This window comes from Vanellus vanellus (assembly GCF_965231255.1).
Source record: "Vanellus vanellus genome assembly, chromosome: 5".
Classification (NCBI taxonomy): Eukaryota; Metazoa; Chordata; class Aves; order Charadriiformes; family Charadriidae; genus Vanellus; species Vanellus vanellus.
In genome coordinates, this window is record NC_138910.1 from 19,267,417 (window position 1) to 19,273,343 (window position 5,927).

Here is a 5,927-nt window from a genome sequence, read left to right on the forward strand (position 1 = left end):
TATTATTTTTAAAGAGTAGTCTTAAAGCTATTCAGGTTTTTAAAAGTTTCGTATTCATTATAATCCTACTCCGCTCTCTTTCTGCAACGCAGTGCTTCCGCCTCTCGCACGCTTGCTTTCTGCCCGTGTCACCCACGCTTTCTGAAGGTGCTTCTTCCCCATAAACTGCACTGCACGTTCATCTTAACAGACATAAAATTAGGTCCTTTGAGCTGAGTAGCAGAATACAGTCAGTCGGGGATAAACAACAGACGAATCCCGGAAAGCCCCAGCCCGAAGCAGGGATGGCAGGGAGGCAGAATTACCTTTGGGTATGAGCAAGGAAACATCGGTACCAGCCGTGTTGCGAATCAGAGCAGCAAACAGCTTACGACAGTCTCTTCTAAGGCACTAAGTAGAAAGCTGGGCATGAGGAGCGGAAGCACCCTGGTGTACACATTGCTTCTCCGGGCAGGAGGTGAAGAGCTGAGGGAGCGCTGTAAGGAAAGGGAGAGCACACAGAAAGCAGGCAGGGATGAGATGAGGATCTAACCTAAGGTCAAGGAAGCACTTAGTGGAAGATTGGAAAAACCTGAGAAGAGACGGGGAAAGGGCATTACTTGGAGCAGGGCTGGGAGCTGTGGTGCTCAGGGCATCCTGTGGTGGCACAGCGGGGTTGGTAGCCCATTGTGCCCTTCCCCATGGGCAGGCTGCCCTGCTGCAGGGGCAGAGGAGCCCAATGCTGATCCCATGCGCCTCAGTCCCAGCTGGGGACCCCTCACCACCAGTACTGCCGCTTTCCCTCTACTTACAGTAAGAAATAAAGCAACCACCCCATCCCTGCAAGGCCTGAGTAAGAAGATCCACTCCTCCCTTGTCACTTCCAGCTCAACCAGCCTTGGGCACGGTCCTTTGGGCTGATGCACGCAGGTGGGGAGGCAACAGGGCCCCATGCTGATTCCCCCCGTGCTGCAAGCATGGGAGCTGTGCTGCTGCAAAATAAACACCCTATATTGTCCTCTCCCCCTCCCCTGCCTTCAAAGAGATGAGATCCCTCAGCAAACTTCACTCACCTTGTGTCTGTGGGTGACTCCCACCAGCGAGCTGGTGGCACAGCTCCTGCAGCAGCTGCAGGGTCCCTCAGAGGGTGGGTGATGTGCAAAGCTCTGCTCCACTTCTTCTCTGCTTGGTGTGCCCCTGTCCTCAGATGGGACCAGCTGTGCTGCGATGCCGTCCTCAGGCAGGACCATGCCTGGAGAGCAGACCTCAGGGAGGTACACTGTGGTGACTGCTGGAGCTTACTACTTAATGTCAGTGTCACCCATGCCTGTGTTTGCTTTTTGACAGACAGTTGCCTTGGGCCTGAGATGGCTCTGTGTTCAGTCCGGCCTGTGCTGGGGTGTGAAAGGACAGTGGTGGAAGGCAATTTCCTCTGAGAGCATCCAAGCTGCTGAGGTGCTTCAGAGGGGAGGGAGAAGGGGAACAAATGACAAGCAGAAGAGCTTTAAAACAGCTGGGCATGGAATGGACCCAAAGTGGAATTGATAGGAGAGGCAGTAAGGTCAGGGTAGAAGTAAAAGATTATACAGTAAGAGAAAAGTCCCTTAGAACTGGATGGAAAAAACTCTCAGAAGACAAATTTTACTCTGAAGGAACAGTAATGCTTGTTGCCCCCTATAAAGCCACATCATGGCTTTTCATATACGTGTCCCTGGAAGCTAATTAGGGCCTTCAGTTGTAAACTGGCAGTTGATTAGGAGGCCAGAAGTGCCTGGAGAACACGGATGCGGAAGGACGCAGCAGGAAAGCCCACCATGCTCCTCCAGCCAGGAGCTGCATGGGGTGGGAGGCACTTCCCTGCTCCCCCCATTTCTGGCTGTCAGCTGCAGTTAGTCGGATACAGTGAGTCATAAACCGCCTTGGCAAGCCGTGTCCGGCGCACGGGGTCACCGAGCGGCGTGCCTGCCGTGTGCTGAAAGTGCGAGCTGCTGGTGGCAGCCGGGGAGCACGAGGCCGGGGGACACTGAGCGGTCCCGCGGGCAGTGGGTGAGACCCAGCCTGTCGGCAGCACTGGAGACCTCCCCTGACCTCGCACGAAACCCCAGCAGCCTGGCTCCGTGTAACAGCTGCTGATGGGCATTTATCCGTATTTATATAATACAAACCCAAAAGAGCATTTTCCTGGGCTTTCACCATCAGTGTGGTGGTAGGACTGCGACACACTGGGGAATTCTATTAGATGCCCTTGAAAACGGAATTTAAATGTCTGCAGAATGACTTTCTAATAATAATCGGCAATAAAACTTCTCTACTGAACGTCTGGGCGATTGTCAGTACAGTGGAAAAGCACAATATACCATTATGAGAGTTTTAGCACAAAAGTGCTGTTAATTTTTCAAAAGATGCTGGACCAAAACCTTTAATTACGGGGTAGTTTATTAGATCTGAGAAGCTTCCTTGCTTGTTTTCAGTATTTTTGTTTACTTAAGTGTAGTCTCTTCCTAAGTGCAGTTTGCCAAATCCTCCTTTCAGTAGAGTTTTTCTAGTTACGTTTTTCGCACATTATTCTTTGGCTTCATTTTTCAGTCTGACGACTCAAGGAGGACAGGTCTGCAAACTCTGACCAGTAGGATGGTCATGATCATGACACGATGGTCACGGTCATGACACGATGGTCACGGACACATGCTGGAGAGGACAGAATATCCTAATTCCCCGTTAGTTTCCATATGGGGCTGAACATGTACAACTCAGGTTGACAGTACGTTGTTGTGGCACTTACCTTATATGCACCAATGTAATACAGAGGTTGCTGCAAATGATAACTGTGAGCTTTACTTGTCCCTCAGGTGGCATCTGCTTTCCCTTTTTGGAGGAAACATTACAGAAACAATGAAGTGAGACGAATTTATACTTTGATACCCAGACTTGCCATCTAACGGGGGGGACTGGGTCAAGATTAAGCAAGCAATGGACAGTAACAGAATTAGTATGATTAATGGCTCTCAGGAGTACCTGAAAATGCATTTAAGGGGTTTTTTAATAATATAAAATGATATAAAATATAAATAATATAAAATATAATAATACAAATAATATTAAAAATTAAAATATAATAAATATAAAATAAATATAAAAATATAAAAATATAATTTAACATAAAATATAATAACATAAGTAATATAAAATAATATATAATAAATATAATAAAATAAATATAAAGTATAAAATAAGTATTAAAATAAAATATAAAAATATAAAAGTAAATATAAGTTAACATAAAATATAATAATATGAATAATATAAAATAATATATAAATATAAATAATATGAAAAAATCACGGCAAAGGAGAAAGACTGAGCGCTTCCAACACAGATGGTTGGATTTTGCCTTTGTTTCCTGGAGGAATATATTGCTAATAACTAGGACAGAGTTTGTCCTTAGACATGTATCCCAGGGAAAAAGATTACCCAAGTTTTCTTACTGTCGTTTTTCTTTTTTTTTTTCTTCATACAGGCATAGAATTAAAATATTAATTTCCTTCTTAAAGATCTGAGGCTAGATTCAGCCCACATATAATCGTGTGACTTCTGATTCTGTTGATAGATTCTGTTTTTTCAGTAATCCATAAAGATCAAGGGTCAGGGAAAATTTGAAGGGAAAGATGTTTGTTAAGCACAACTACATGTGCCCTAATGCACAAACAATAGGAGAAGATCAGAATATGTTTTTCCTGTGATATAATGCAGCCTCCTCCCACCCCCAGAAATTCACGGCTTTTCTGCAGAGCAAACCTTTCTTGGCAACACCTCCCGGACCTAGGTAAAGCTCACAGCTGCAAGAACAGTGGTGGCAAACCAGAGGACCTATGCGATGAAGAAATTACACGCAAAATTGTTTTGGATGAGCTCCATGAAGTCAAACGCTGTCACTGCTTACGACAGTCCACATCACTGACCGGATTGAATTTGCCTGTATTGATGCAGCCCTGAGAGCAGAAACTGCAGGTGTCTGGCATAAAAAGTCTAGATACAGAAGCCCAACAGACTCCTACGTATAACTCCGCTATGCAAATCGAAGTACCTGAATATTTTATAGGACAAATTCTTCTGAGCTATTCCAGATAAAACTTATCACCAGAAATCTCAGGTCTGTGTTCTTGGAGATATTTACTTCCTCTGTGGCTAAGGCTTCGGGGCAAACTAGGGCTAAATGCTGATATCACTTTAGATCATGATGGGCAAAGATTGCCTGTACTTGATTTGTAGGTATAAAAGATGCTGGAGGTGGTGGTGGTGGAAGCAGTTTATGTGTTATTACCTCTAATACAGTACTACCTCAATCAGAAACAGAACTTTGTGGTAGAAATGGCACAAGTATTATTAGATACAACTCATACCCACAAACTCAACACAGGCGAATTAATTCCACAGCAATAGAGTCCAATTTTGGGCTGCGTACCATGCACAGAAGTTGCTACAAAGGGTGCGCGGCAATGGGGGTGGACCCAAAGTGTGACGGAGTCTGTGAGCGAAGAGCAGCACGAGAGGGTACGGACTGAGGAGGGGCTTCGTGATGCTACATGAGTAACTGAGCTTCGCTTCTGCTCTTTGCTGAGGGGACGACAGAGGACTGTGCCGGGGAGAAACGCGGGCGCCCTTCCGGGTCTGCCCCAGACCACGTGCAGTGTCATAAATTACTATTCAGAACAGAATCTAGAATTAAATAGATGTAGTTTTATTTTTATCGGTCATAAGCCTGAGGGGAGTGAAATGTAATGCAGTGCTAATAGTCTCAAAGTACTAACAAGGAAAATTTAGATCAGTCAAAGTATAATTTTCATAATTATTAAAACAGTTAACTATAGTACCATGCGGTGAATGATTACAGGTGTTGTGTGGGACTGAGTTCTTAGCAGACATCACGGATCATTTCAGTACAACTTTACAGTTGTTTTTTTTAAACATTATTAATGCAGTAAAATATCTGAAAAAGCCAGAACGGGCTTCAGGCTGCATAAATGGACTATGACCTTCATTCATGTTTAAAAAATGAAAAATATTAAAGTGATGCATAGTTACAGCAACCCTGACAAAACAACTAAACTTCAAGCATACTATTTTCATAGCCAAATCAATTGCTGAAAAACCTTACAAAGTAAAGGATATGCCAGTAAACCTTGCATGTTATTTACACAAATTATCAAAAGAAACGAGCATTCACAAACTTATCTGTATTTCAGAATGATTTATGTTCTCTTTTGCAGTCAGCATCAGTATTTTATCAAGAAACTTGTTGGAACCTGTTATGGTTTGAGAAACCCATGACAATTTGTTGTCGTTTAGACAATTATTCTATCACCTGATGGCCCCTCCCCACCTGGGAAAAGGAATGGGGAGTAAACAAGGAAACCCAGGAGCTGAAGCATAAACAGATTTAATAGAGTAAGCTTAGATAATTAACATTATTAACACTAAAGAACCAATATTGATCCCAATACCAATACATTATGCAAAGATTATACTCAGCCAATTCCATCAGTCGGAAGCTGTGCCCTCCCAGCAGTGACAGCAAATATGGGACACTGTGAGCGCTACGGCTTCGGGAGGAAGGGAAGGGCTCAGGGGTCCGGCACCGGGGCATGAAGTTCTCAGGACGGCAGCCTCAAGGGAGAGAGAGCACCTCACAGCAAACTTTCTAATTTATAGTGAAAGTGACGTTGATGGTATGAAATAACCCTGTTGGCCAGCTCGGGTCAAGCGCCCGGGTCTCGCTCCTCCTCATCCCCGCACCTGGCGAGCTCGAAAACACTGACACCTTGAAACCCACACACCATAGCTGGCTATGAAGCAAATATTTTCACGAATTCAGACACTGGAGTCTTCTAAAAGTGCAGTCTTCTCAAGTATTAGAAGAGAAACGAGTCCTGTGTCGCCCAAACCAGGAC